The 13,642-nt window shown below is 40.6% G+C and overlaps 1 long non-coding RNA gene across 8 annotated transcripts in view; it reads right to left on the reverse strand.

The window, feature by feature from the left end:
• LOC116153454 (uncharacterized) overlaps positions 1-13,397 on the reverse strand; it is an 89,346-nt gene extending 75,949 nt beyond the window's left edge. For 5 of the 8 annotated variants that reach the window (XR_004137197.2, XR_010380864.1, XR_010380863.1 and 2 more), the window contains exon 1: positions 13,260-13,397. This is a non-coding gene — a long non-coding RNA (uncharacterized LOC116153454). The remainder of the gene's footprint in view (positions 1-13,259) is intronic. The other 3 variants (XR_010380861.1, XR_004137195.2, XR_010380860.1) reach the window with 3 other exon arrangements.
• Between the last annotated feature and the right edge of the window lie 245 nt (positions 13,398-13,642).

The raw sequence follows: 13,642 nt of genomic DNA on the forward strand, positions 1-13,642 counted from the left end.
AAGCATCTTGCTCATGATCAGCTAGTAAAGTGATAGGACCCAGGTAGTCGGATTCCACTGAGCCAAACTTGAAACCCACTATCACCACTGCCTCTGGGAGCCTAGGCTAAGTCTGGCTGCAATTCAAGAAGCAGATTACTGAGGCTTCCCCTCTTCCTATGAGTCAGGTTTAGAAGACATAGAAGAGGAAGAGTGAGGATGGAGAAGACCAAGAGATTCTTTTTTATTGAGTTATAGTCGATTTACAATCTTATATTAGTTTCAGGTGTACAAAATAGTGATTTTTTTTTATAGATTATACTCTGTTTAAAGTTATTATAACATATTGGCTATATTCCCTGTGCTGTACAATATATCCTTGTCGCTTATTTATTTCATATATAGTATTTTGTATCTCTTAATCCTCTACCCCTGTCTTGCCCCTCCCCCCTTCCCTCTCCCTATTGGTAACTACTAGTTTGTTCTCTATATCTGAGTCTGTATCTGTTGTTATATTCATTTGCTTTACTTTTTAGATTCCACATATAAGTGATAATTATACAGTATTTGTCCTTCTCTGTCTGACTTATCTCATTTAGCATAATACCCTCCAGGTTCACCCATGTTGTTGCAAATAGCAAAATTCCATCTTTTTTTTTATAGATATTATATGATTGTATATGTATCTATATCTATATCACATCTTCTTTACCCATTCATCTATTGATGGACACTTAGGGTGCTTCCATATCTTAGTTATTGTAAATAATGCTGTGTACATTGGGGTGCATGTATTTTTTGAATTACTGTTTTTGTTTTCTTCAGATGTATAACCAGGAGTGGGATTGCTGGGTCATAAGGTAGTTCTATTTTTAGTTTTCTTCAGAAACCTCCATACTGTTTTCGATAGTGGCTGCACCAATTTACATTCCCACCAACAGTGTACAAGGGTTCCCTTTTCTCCACATCCTCGCCAACATTTGTTATCTGTGCTCTTTTTGATGATGGCCCTTCTGATCGGTGTGAGGTGATAACCTCATTGTGGTTTTGATTTGCTAATTAGCAATGTTGAACATCTTTTCATGTGTCTGTTGGCCATCTGTGTGACTTCTTTGGAGACCAAGAGCTTCTTTACTTTGGCAATGTGTTTTCTGAGCTTGGTGAGTTGAGGATGCAGTGCGTTCATTAAGCGTAAATACAGTATCTGGGTATCCTTTTGAAATCACCCTCTAAAGCTAACTTATAGAATATTAAGGGAAAAAAACTAATTGATCTCTTATTAAAATGGGGAAAACGGGTCTTAATTACTAAAACATAGTAAAGACCTTTAAGGAGCAGGATATCCCTTAGGAGTTTGTTAAGTAGAAAGTATTTTTGTTTCTGTATTAATATTTAAAGAGATGTATAGCAGCTATGTGAATGTGTGTGGGAAGGGGGAAAAAAAAAACCTGCTCACTAAGTTTATATTCACCTTTTAAATGACTGAGTAGTCACATAAATCTCAGCTCACCCTCAAATTTTCTTTCAGTAGAACTTTCCTCCACAAGTACCATTACTCACCATAGCACATGTATACTACATTACATCACATAATTCATAGAGTGACTACCAGAAACAAAAATATTAAGAATTTATTTGATATGGTAATATTGATTATTTCAAATCTAAGTTAAGTTTAGGTCCATTATCAATTTCTAATATTGTTCAGTAACTTTTCATTATTAGGATACTGTGAACAAGCCTAAATTTAGCATTGTCTATTAGAGATCTTGGTGAGTTGATTGTAGAGCAGCAACTGAACTAGCTTTGTCAAAAAAAACAAAAACAAAAACAAAAAAAGGTAGTTTGAATAAGGAATGGTAAGGAAATGAACGATTCTCACAGTGGCCTACTTAAACCTTGATCATTTTTCCACTTAGGGACTGGAAAATGATGGTCCCTTTAGAGAAGTGCTGAAATGAAAAGGCAAAGGAATACAAACTGGTTCAGATCAATAAAGATCAGTAAGACAGTATCAGCATATTATGCTTAGTAGCTGGAGGTGAAGCCTTCAGCAACGACTAGCTGAATAAAAAATGTATTTTCCCTTTCATACCTCAAATTATACCAGTAAGGAACTTAATTCTTATTAATTTGTTGGAATCGCTTATTGTTAATAGTGCAAATAGATAATTTTTAATAGCCTTAAGTAACATTTCACTATTAATGGTTTGAAATGGGTGATAAGCAAACCAATTTGAAATAAAATATGAACATGAGCCATTGCATTACTTAAAAAAAAAAAAAAAAAGATGTGTTAGGAAAACTAATTCCCTCCTTTCTGCTCCCATGCTTCATACTTAAATCTGCCTCTGTTGGGAAATTCACTCCTCAAGCTCTGTTGCAATTTAATTCATGTTTTACCAAGTAATTTCTTTGGTGGCCCTCCATCCTAAAAGTTGAGGTAGGTATCCTCAGGGCTCCTTACGTTTGAGGGAGAGAGGATAGAAATTCAGGCTTAATGTCTAGTATTAACTGACTGGGTAAAAACTGTCCTTCCTTCAGACTCTGGATGTTAATGGCCTTCATAATGGAGCTTTAGCAAACACTTAATTCTGGCTCTGAAAGAAGCCAGTAAGAAACACTCTTGTGCTTTGTTCATTTTGGCATAATATTCATCAGTGATGTGATTACTACTCATTGCGAACAAAAGTTAGGGCCAGGTGGGCATGCCAGATAAAATACATGATGCCCAGTTAAATTTGAATTTCAAATAAACACAAAAATAAAAATATATTAGTATAAATACATCCTCCATGTTGCATGTGACATACCTTTACCCCCAAAATTGGTTGTTTATCTAAAACTCAAAATTAACTGGGCACCCTGTATTTCAATTTGCTAAATCTGGCAACCATATGGTCAGGTTGTGGAAGGTTTTAATATACACTAAAGAGTTTAGACTTTATTCCATAGCTGATAAGGATCCAGTGAGGATCTGGGGGAGTGACATTGGTAAGGTGGTGTCTGAGACCAGCCAGAAGACAATGGCAATTGTCCAGGTATGAAGTTCTGAAATATAAGACGAGGATGTTGGAAGAAGGAATGAAAAAGGACAGGATCTAGTAGCTGGTTACATGTGGGCAGATGAAGAACAAGGAGAAATCCAATGTGACAGATTTTCAGCCTGGATGGCTGAAAGAATGACAGAGCTACTGATGGAAAGAGATGGGTCTGGAGGAGGAACTGCTTTGGAAAGAAACAAAAATTGAATTTGAGATGATGCTTTTGTATATCTGAGTGAATTTTAAAACAGGAAAATAATTTTTTAAAACCAGGAAAATAAAATTTACCTCCTCTTCAGCACCTTCTCCCAGGTGCTGCAGAGATGGGCTGTTACTCCTGTCTTCACAGCCCCGGTGCCGCAGAAGTTATTATCGCAATTTTCCGGTGGACAAAATAGATGCCACCAGCAGGTGGCAGAGTTAGGATTTAAAGTCCAGGCCACCTGGGACATAAGTCTGGGCTGATTTCCACTACTCCACCCTGATTACCTCGGATTAGAGAAATAGAAAGAGAACCCCAGAGTAGTTATGGCTGAAGCTGTGACTGCTGAGAGTTGAAAAGAAGGAGCTGAAAAGGAGGAAGAGTCTGCTAAGAGCACACATAGGAGGAGGATTGGAGACAGCGTTGGAGCATCGCTGGCAGAGAAAACAGCATGGGAAATGGCTGGGAAACTTGAGTGAGCCTAGCATTTTGACAACAACAGCATAATGTGCTGTTTCTAGAAAACAGGGAAAGTATGAAGATGGTGAAAGGAAATATTGGAAATACATAGAGCCATTGGCATTGAGAGCCTTATACACCATGCCCAGGAGATGAGAACTAGCCTATAGGCAGTGGAGGGTCACTGAGAGTCTTAAGCAAGGCATCAGCACAGCCAGTTTTGTGTCTTAGAAGGGTCATGCTGATGGCAGTGGTGGGAGAGATGGACTGAAGGCCAATTAGGAAGCAGCTGTGATGATCCAGGGGGAAAAGGATGAGAAGAGGAGGCAGAGGCAATAGATGTTTGAGAGAATCAATAAGATGTGGAGAGAAAAGAGATGCGAGGTGACAAAGAGGACTTTCCCAGGGTGACTGGGAATGGCGATGATATTTACAAAACACGGAGAATGCAGGAGAAGGTGCATACCTGGGAAGGAAGTGTGAAGTTATTCACCTTTGTATTCCTACAACATGACTTGGAGCTGACGGAGTAGACAAGGACTAAACGCATGTTGATTTCTGTTTGATTCTGGACATATTCAGTTTGAGATATCACTGGAACATGCAGGTAGAGATGTTTAGCAAATTGTTAGAAATACAGGTCTAGGAGCTTAGAAGAACTATGCAAGCCTGTGAATTAGCTTTGTTAATCAGGACAGAAGGAGGAGAGTGAGAAAAGTTCCCACATGAAATCCTTGAAAATACATAGCATATAAAGAGCAAGTGGGGAAAGAAAAGCTAATGAAGCAAGCAAAGAACAGGCAGCCAGAGAGGCGGCGAACAAGAAAGTTTGGGGTGATGGAAACAAAGAGATGAATTTCAAGAAGGAATGGGTTTGCACACCTGTGTTCATTGCAGTATTACTTACAATAGCCAAGAGGCGGAAGCAACCTAAAGGTCCACGGATGGATGAATGGATTAAGAAAATGTGATACATATATACAATGGAGTGTTATTCAACCTTAAACAAGAACTAAATCCTATTATATGCTACAATATGGATGAACCCTGAGGACATTATGCAAAGTGAAGTGAACCGAGGGACAAATATATTATTCTACTTACATGAGGTATCTAAAATAGTCAGACTCATAGAAACAGAAAGAATGATGGTTGCCAGGGGCTGGGAGGTGAGGGGAAAGAGGAAACTCAGTGGGTATAGAGTTTCAGTTTTCAAACATGAGAAGGTTCTACAGAACTTTTAAACAATTTGCATGTAGTTAACACTATTGTACTGTACACTTTAAAAAGTTAAGATGATTTTTTTAAAAAGGAAGAGGGTGTCTAAAGAGTCTGTGTACATCAGATCTAAAAATTAGGTTTTCATTGATGGCTTTAGTGAGAGCATTTCATAAAATACTTGTGATGACAATTAATTGCACTTGACTAAGATGAGGAAGTAGGAAGAGCAAGTGAACCCACCTTCTGCAAGAAGTTCAGCCACACAGGAAATGGATCTTTCCCGGGTAGCACGACATTAAGGCAGGATTGATTTAGGGTCCACCTTGCTTGCTTCCATTCTCTCAGGGGTCGCAGTCCTTTGGTGACTATTGTCTAAAGTCTGAAAATAGTCATTTCATATATTTTGTTCAGTTTTCTAATTGTGTACTGTAGAAGGACATTTCTCGTATCAGTTAATACCACCTGGGCAGAAGAGGGAGTCTCTTTTGTGTATTTAAATTTTTTTAAATCATTTTGAAAATGAAAAGTAAAATAAAATGGAGAGGAAGTCAGCAAAAGACAAACAAACAAAAATCAATCACTTCCCATAAAACTGAATGCCTCTTTCTTTATGCTTAGAAACAATACGTCAGCTGATCCCTCAGCCTTCTGAGCTCTCCCAAGTGAAACTCCACTCACCAAAGAGCATTACTAGGTAACGCAGAATATCACCCTTTGTTAGCTCTTTCAGGGAGACATGAATGGGTATATTTTTCGTCCTCCTTCAGCTTAGCTAGGGATAGAATTCTAGATTGACCGTTATTTCCCTCGGTACTTTGAGGAATGTATTCCATTATATTTTGGTCTCTAATTCTGCTGATGAGAAGTTTATTGTCAGTCTAATTGTTGTGTCTTTGTAGTTAACCTGTCTTTTTTCCCTTCCACTGAAAATCTGTTCTTCATACTTAGAGATCTCAAGTTTCACTAAAGTTGTCTCTAGCTATACATTTATTTTGAGTTATTCTGCACAGAACCTACAGAGTTGTGCCTTTTGTCACACTGACATAAACCTCAAATCATGAGACCTCTTATCCACTACATGAATTGTCTTAGTAGTTTTCCATTGCTGCCATAATGTTACCACAAAGTTGGTGGCTTAAAATAACACACTGATTACCTTACAAGTCTGTAAGTCTCAGTGGACTAAAATCAAGGTGTCTGCAGGGCTACGTTCCTTTCCGGTGGCTGTAGGAGAGAATCCCTTTCCTTTTCCAGCTTCTACAGGCCACCCAAATGCCTTGGTTCGTGCCCTCTTCCTCCATCTTCAAAACCAGCAACGCAGACTCTCTTTGACCCTGCTTCTGTTGTTACATCTCTTTGTTTCTGACTATAGCTGAGAAAGGTCCGTTTTTTAAGGATTACACTGGGCCCACTGGGATAATCCAGGATAATCTCCTCACACCAAAGTACTTAACTTTAATCATATCTGCAAAGTCCTTTGTGTCATCACAGATCTCAGGGATTAGAATTTAGACATCTTTGGAGCACAGTACTCGGTTTATCACAACTTGGGACCTCAGCTTCTAATACCAAAAGCTCGTCCATTTTTTGGTGGATGCTGAGTCCTGACATCCAAGTGTCCTGAGTTCTCTTGCTCCACCTACTTCGTTTAGAGGCTTGGCTCCCTTGTACTGCCAGTGCCCTCTGTGAGAACGTCACTCCCCTAGATGCGGCAGTCACTGATGATTTCATGCAGCCTTATGATGGTGCTCTTCTGGAGACTTTAGGGTCTCAAGGCTACACAGAGGCAGAGGGGAAAAGAAGAGAAAAAGTGACCTGTTCTCCAGCTCTATTTCCCCCTGAGTTGTGGAATGCAATGAATAATCCCAGAGTCTCTTAAAGTTTTTCATGAATACAGAAGTTTCTCCTCTCTAAAACTAAACCTTCTTTCTAAAGAAGCTCAAAACTAGATCACTGGCTCTAGCTGATGGATAAGCCCCATTCTATTCCTTCATTGTTGGTATCTCATTTTCCTCTTACTCTCCATCCCTGGCACACCTGCCCCGAAGTCCTAACAAAACAGTGAAAGTCCTCGTGCATATCACTTCCTGAATTTGGCTTACCAAAGCGGTCTGTCCCCACTGGTTCTCTAAACTGCCAATTTCTGAATACATTCGGAGGTCAGTTAAGACATCCTTCTATAGAATGAATGAATTCATGAAATGTTACAGGTTTAAACACAGTTTAGGTGGGGATTCACTCGTGGATTATTTTCCTACAACCTACATTATCCAAGAGAAAATGACATCAGAGATTATCTCAGTCTTTTATTCTACCTAAAACTAAAGTCTCTTCAAACTTGACTCAGACTTTTGTCAAGTATCTTCCTGCATTATTCTGATTCTCACATATTCTCAAGTCCTACAATTCTTTTTAGAATGTAGGCGAACTCCTTCTGGAGCAGGACCTACTTCCTTGCTCAGGCTGTGCAGAGCTCTGACACTGGGTATCAGACTGGAGGTTTTAAAAAAGGGGCAATGGAAGAAAACAACAGTCCTCGTGCAATGAATCTATTTCAGGTGAGTTCATACAGAATCTCCAGGCAAGGGGAAGCGGTTCTCCTCAGTCAAAAGGAAATGGACTGCTTTTCTAGCCAAGAAAATTTAGGGATAATTGGGAGCTCAAGATTCCGAGGTTTATCCACCCAACTATTTCTTGCCCAGATCCTTAAGGTCTCACATTTTTGCTAACAGGAAAAATCTTTGACATGGGAGACCTGTTGAAGCTATGCATTCGATCTCTTTTGCAGCTCTGGATCCTGAACCTAATTTTCAAAAGTGCCTCACTCAGCGAGATCAGAGTCTCCTTTATGGCTGCCAGAGAAGTCCTCTGGCTTTCATAGTGTTCCTACCTTGGCAATTAGCTGCTTCAAACTATTTTTTTTTTCTTTTTGCAAGGCTTCCAATGCTGTTAAAAGCAGCCAGTCTCTTCCCCAATCCTTCTCATTATCATTTTTCGCATTCCAATCATTTGGTACCCAGTGGATACCACCTCCACCTCATCCCATTTAACTACAAGTGAAAGCTTTAGTAGCTGTGATGCTCACTACTGCACAGCAGGATTATCCCACTATCAGGAAAATCATTCCTATTTGCCTTCAAATAGGTGGGCTAGTCAACTCCAAAATCCCATTTTGAGGGTCTGCTTTTAAAGACTACTCCTAGTGCCTTTAAAAAAAAAAAAAAGTCGGGGGTGGGGGGTGCCTAAGAAAACAAAGCTTAAAGCAGATCATGTACTAATGCTTTATGGATGGGTGAAATTCCAGGGAAGAGGGTGTGAGGAAAGGAACTGAAGCAGGGAAAAAGTGAAAACAAATATAAGGATGTGTTACCAGGATGGCCACAGCTTCATGGCAAACAAAGCTGGCTGCTTGGTCACCCAGGGCATCTCCAGGGAGTATTTATGAAGCTATTATTTCTCAGCACCGCCCATCACACAGGAGAAAGAGTGGGCAATGCTGGTTTCTGGCTTCTGTATCTCCTGGGTCCAGTTTTACTCCACCCCTAGACAAAGAAACTCTCTTACACTTCTTGATTGTATTACCCAGCCCCCCAGGCAGCTTTTTGGGAAGCCAGAAAGCCCATTCTGGCCAATTTTCAGGTGCTTCAGTTCTTCTGAGTCAGTACTACCTGTGGGGGCCCCTCAGTTTGTGGGGGCCAGATGGCAGCAGGGCTGTGGCCTTTTGACTGCAGGATACCTCACAGCATTTTTTTGAGGACTCAGTCAGGTAATACCCCATGCCTGGCATTCAGTAAGCACTCAGCAAATGCTAGCTATTATTATTAGCAGTAATTAAATGAAACTTTTGTGTGTGATAGTTATGTGACATGACAGTTATAAGCATCCTTCCCCTCCCCCAAGCCTTTGTTAAGCACCACTGAACTCAGTCAGCACTCTGACACGGAGCCAGACACATCTGAGTGGTTCAACAATGCCACGGGCAGTGGCCCGCAGCAGCGCGGGACAGCCAAGCAGCCAGATGGATCTGCAACAAATTCACAGGAGCGGTGGCCACTAGCCAGGCAGCATACAGCTATGTAATGGAGCTGAGTATCTTGCCTTTATAAAAATGACTCGTGATAATGTCTTTCATTGTTTAGCCACCTTAAAAAAACTTTCAAACATTTGTCTCCGAAATCCACTAAGGAAATAAATTGGTACTGGTTTTCATTCTATAAAATACAGCCATGTAGCTGAAAGATAATTTGCCCATTCAGAGTCATAGATTTGCTTCTGAAACCACACATACAAGAACCCTCAAACGTCAAATATCTGAAGGATAATATTTTCTTTGGGAACTTTGTTACATCAGCCTCTGAGTTTGGTTAATCATAAATAAACATCCTTCACTTAATGAATAATTCAAATCTTAGGCTCATCACCATGGAAAAGAGGGCTCTCTCCTCCAATTTTTCTTTATGAGACACTCAGTGCCACAGACATAATGTTTACTTCCCTTGAGGGAACAACAGCTCTTGACAGTGGAAATATGATTTCAGCAAAAGAACTGCTGGCTTTTGTGTTAAAAATGGCTTCAATATTCTGTTTTGATTCCTGCTTAAAATATAGGAAAAGGATTTTTATAGTCAAGGTAAATCTATGTGATGAATGTGATAGACATGTGCCTTGAAACAGTAAATTTGAGACTTTCAAAAAATATGCCTTTGCTTTTCTGGATGCCAGAGTTGAGTTTTTAAAAATTAAAAACTGATAGAAGTTATTGTCTAATGAAAAATGTAAGCTGTAACATGGGTGGTTTTTAATAAATTTCCTAAATTGTGCTTTTCTTGTTAATGATAAGTGTTTATCACTGGTATTCATTTGAAACCATTTGATGACCGAGTTGCCCCTGTTCCCAGATCTACATAACCTCCATTACCTAGGAACAGACTTGGCTCCATCAGTTCTGACCTTTGGCATGGGGCTTCTGTTGGGGGGCCTTAGGCTGCCCTCGGCAACCACCAGCCAGACCTAACCCAGCCCTTTGCCCCACCCTGAGACTACCTTTGGCCCCAGAAGAGGAGTTGGACAGGCCCAGGACATGAAGCCAAGTGCCACTGAAGTTGCAGAGAAATATAGGAAATACTTGGTAGAGTTATGCAGAAAGTATTGAACTTTAAGTTGGGACATATGAAAGAGAGAAATCGAGTGAACCAAGGAGAGAACATTCCTTAAGCATCTCGAAGTTCTAAGCGCTTTAAAGTTAAGAAACTTAACCTACAACAACAACCCTTTAATGAAGCCATTATTATCTTCATTGGTATAGTGATGAGAACAGAGGCTCTGAGAGGTTAGGTACGTTTTTCAAAGTCACTTAGGTATAGACTCCTTAGGGGAAGTCAGTGGATCTCCGTGGTGATTGTGTACATGGATGGGTGGCTTGAGACAGCGGTAAGAGGTTGGATGGAATACTACTCAATCATAAAAAAGAATTAAAATTTTGCCATTTGCAACAACATGGACACACCTGGAGGGTATCACACTTAGTGAAATAAGTCAGCAGAGAAAGACAAATACTACGTTATTACTTATATGTAGAATCTAAAAAATATAACAAATTAGTGAATATAACAACAACAAAAAAAGAAACAGACTCATAGATACAGAGAATAAACTAGTGGTTACAGAGGGGAGAGGGAAGAGGGATGGGACAAGATAGGGGTAGGGGATTAAGAGGTACCCACTACTATGTATAAAATTAATAAGATACAAGGATATATCATACAGCACAGGGGATACAGCCAATATTTTATATTAGCTATAAATGGAGTATTATCTATGCAAATTTTGAATCACTATTTTATACACCTAAAGCTAATATAACATTGTAAACCAACCACATCTTAATTAAAAGAGGAGGTGGGGAAGAAAGATTAGAAAGCTAGATTTCACACAGATAGTGAAAGCCTTATACAATCATGTCCTTTTCACTGTACTAGGAAGGCTTAGGTCCTTGTTAGCTCTGTAACCAACGGCAAGTGTACTTAACCTCTCTCAGCCTGAATTTCCTCATCTTTAAAATGGAGGGGAGAAAAGTGATGCCGTCATACATACCACAGAAGGTTTTGCTGGTTCCAATGAGCTCATGTAAAGAAAAGAAATTCATACATAGAAAAATGCCATACAAACTCAACTCATTTCTCTTCGTTTCCAGTTGCAAAATTTTACAATCCAGCTGGGAGGACATGACATAAACACAACATACAGAGAATAACCACAGCAGTGTAATTCAAAGTTTAGATGTCTTGATATCTTAGAAGTCCTCTGGACTACTGGAGAATCCCCTATCCTTTAAAATTTAATAGGAATGGTCTTGAACCGACATCCTATATAAAATGAGAAACGCCAGCATTGTTCCCTATGTTTCTGAGGTTTCTTGGACACCTCCCCTATCTCCTTATAAGCTATGGCCCTTTTCTCCTGCTGAGTGCTCTCTCTCTGCTGACTGGAGTGTGTCTGCCGCAACATCTGCACTGGCGACCACCTGGATTCTTGAATTCGTCAAAATACCACTGGCACCAGATCATATGTAGAGCAGGCTTTTACTAAAGATTTGAGAGCAAAGTTGGTGGGGTTAAATATTAAGTATTCCTGCTCCTAAATGCCCTTTGCCCACCTCGGCCTGAGAAGTCCTCACTGGCCATCGCCTCACAGACAAGCCCAGCATCATTTTGCTCCATTTCTTCTTTCTTTTCCCTTCCCTTTTTCTACCTGCTGCCCAAACCCTCCCCAAACCTAACCTACTTATGTAGCAAAAATAACTAACACTGACTAGCTTACTTTGTAGCAGGCAGTATAAGTGCTTAATGTATATTCTCTCATTTAGTGGACATTTTCTCTCCCATTTTTTGCCCCCAGGTGTCCAGGCCCAGACCCTTGGAGCCTTGTCTTTTTCGTTCCTTGACAAATATTAAACACATTTTTTGGTTTTGTTTTGCTAGGCACAGTGCTAGCTTCTAGGGCTTCGGTAACAAATAAAACAGACTTGGTCTCCTCCCTCATGGAGTTCCTTATTCAAAGAGCTCATAAAAGTAACTGGTTAAATAAAGACAATTCTTTCTTTGAGGTTATTTCCAGCTTTTATAACAATCATGTCTCTACTTGCTGCAAGAGAACACAACACTAAGACAAACAGAAAAATAAGACAAAAATACAAAAGATGTCACAGAGCAGGAAATGATTGGCACACAAAGAGTTCAAAAATAATAAGTACTTTAGAAGCTGATGAGCTCACTTGGTTACACTGGTGGGCCCTGAGGCACTGGATTAGAGAAGGAAGGAAGGCAGGGAGACTTGAGAAGAGTGGTTAAAGGTCTTTGGAGGTGGGCAGAACCTGGATTCAAATCCCAGTTCTGTCACTTTCTATGTGACTCTAGGGAGCAACTTAATCTCCCTAAGCCTATCTTTCATCCTTTGGAAAACTGGGATAATGATAGTACCTTTTCTAAAGGATTGTTCTAAGGATTAAATGGTGGTGGGATGGGGTTGAGCGGGAGAAACCTGTAAATCTCATTAAGCAATGGCAGGAGCTTGATAAGTGCCAAGCAAATGTGCATGTATAAAGGAGTAAATGTTCTCTATTTAAGGTCCTTACACTTGAACTACTTGTGAAAAGAATATCTTTGGTGCTCACCTTGCCATTTAAGCAATTTAGTTCTTTCATATATTTTATTAATTCAAATTTTCTAGCAACTTGTAAGGTAGATGTGATTATCATCACCTTCATTATGCAGAAGTGGAAACTGTGCTTCCGAGACAACTTTCACAGGGCTTGAAAGGGACTGGGTGGGGAGAGAATAGCTTAGTGGTAGAGCCTCTGCTTTGCATGCAGTTAGTCCTGGGTTCAATCCCAGGTACTGCCATTAAAAAAATAAATAAGCCTAATTACCTAACCCCCTCAAAAACCTTTAAAAAAAAGAAAATAAAATACCTTTCATCAAGAGTAGGTCAGGCATCTAAAGTAGAGTCAGAAGTGGAAGTCAAACACAAACTGTCTACCTCAGGCCTTTAGAAATAACTGGCCAAATATAAGTCAATCTAAATGTCCATTAATAGGGAAACGGATAGATAACTTAGGGTACCTCCTTACACGGAATACCGTGTAGCCAATAAAATGAATGAGGTAGATCTATATGCACTAGTCTTCAACGACGTCCACACACGCAAGCAAAAATGGCAGCCGTGTAACAAAATACACAAGAGGCTTTTACAGTGTAGTGTTTGAGAGAACAGAATCCACCCATTTAGTGACCCAGTCCGCCACTCTCCTTTCCTCACTACTGCTCCCACATCCCAGCACAGCCCCCTTCCACAACCTCCATTTCTCCTGGTCTTCCCGGCCTTTTCTCCTGCTCGCTCTTCCTCAGCTTCCTTTCCTCTCCGGCTGGGACTCCTCTACCAGAGATGGAGAGCTAGAGTTGGTCGTGGAAGTCAAGCGCATGCGCCGTGGCGACACCCTCCCAACGCGGAGTCGACACGTTTGCCCCGCCCCCAGGACGGAGCCCGAGGGCGATTGGCCCCCTTCGTGAGCCTCGGGGTTGACCGGCACTTCGCACCTAACCCCGCCCGCCCGGCCCGCTTCCGCGCCGGTCAGTTGTGTGTGCGCCTGCGAGTGGCTTTAGGCCCAAGCAGGCGGCTTTTGCGGAGGTCACGGTCCTTCTTGGCTTTTCCTGTTCGCTCCAACGATTTGTAAGATTGT

Source organism: Camelus dromedarius, chromosome 5 (assembly GCF_036321535.1).
Source record: "Camelus dromedarius isolate mCamDro1 chromosome 5, mCamDro1.pat, whole genome shotgun sequence".
Taxonomy (NCBI): domain Eukaryota; kingdom Metazoa; phylum Chordata; class Mammalia; order Artiodactyla; family Camelidae; genus Camelus; species Camelus dromedarius.